The following is a 1,171-nucleotide window of genomic DNA, read 5'->3' on the forward strand; positions in this document are numbered from 1 at the left end:
GTCTAGATTTTCGAATGCGACGCGAAACTGATAGTTAATTGTAAGGTTCAGGGCCTCCTAATGACGATGGAACAAACAAATTGCATCGAGATTCAATACATCGTCCTCCAGCCGACTTGTCTCCAAGGGTCTATTGCTGCCTCGGGCACCTTATGGTCGTTCTCCTGTGAGTCTAGATTTTCGAATCCGATGCATAAATGATAGTTAATTGTAACGTTCAGGGACTCCTACAGACGATGGAACACTCAAATTGCGTCGAGAGTCAATACATCTTCCTCCAGCCGGCTTGTCTACAAGGGGATATTGCTGCCTCGGGCTCCATGTGGTCCGTCTCCTGTGAGTCCAGATTTTCGATTCCGACGCGAAACTGATAGTTAATTGTAAGGTTCAGGGCCTCCTAATGACGATGCTACACTCAAATTGCATCGAGATTCAATACATCGTCCTCCAGCCGTCTTGTCTCCAAGCCGATATTGCTGTCACGGGCACCATATAATCGTTCTCCTGTGAGTCTAGATTTTCGAATCCGACGCAAAAATGATAGTGAATTGTAACGTTCAGGGTCGCCTAATGCCGATGGAACACTAAAATTGCGTCGAGATTCAATACATCGGCCTCCAGCCGACTTGTCTCCAAGGGTCTATTGCTGCCTCGGGCACCTTATGGTCGTCCTGCTGTGAGTCTAGATTTTCGAATCCGACGCTAAAATGATAGTTAATTGTATCGTTCAGGGCCTTCTAATGCCGATGGAACACTCAAATTGCGTCGAGATTCAATACATCGGCCTCCAGCCGACTTGTCTCCAAGGGTCTATTGATGCCTCGGGCACCTTACGGTCGTTCTCCTGTGAGTCTAGATTTTCGAATCCGACGCAAAAATGATAGTTAATTGTAACGTTCAGGGCCTTCTAATGACGATGGGACACTCAAATTGCGTCGAGATTGAATACATCGGCCTCCAGCCGACTTGTCTCCAAGGGGATATCGCTGCCTCGGGCACCACATGGTCCGTCTCCGGTGATTCTACGTTTTCGAACCCGACGCAAAACTCATAGTTAATTGTAACGTTCAGGGCCTCATAATGACGATGGAGCACACAAATTGAGTCGAGAATCAATACATCGACCTCCAGCCGACTTGTCTCCAAGGGTCTATTGCCGCCTCGGGCACCT

This window comes from Schistocerca americana, chromosome 5 (genome assembly GCF_021461395.2).
Source record: "Schistocerca americana isolate TAMUIC-IGC-003095 chromosome 5, iqSchAmer2.1, whole genome shotgun sequence".
Lineage (NCBI taxonomy): Eukaryota > Metazoa > Arthropoda > Insecta > Orthoptera > Acrididae > Schistocerca > Schistocerca americana.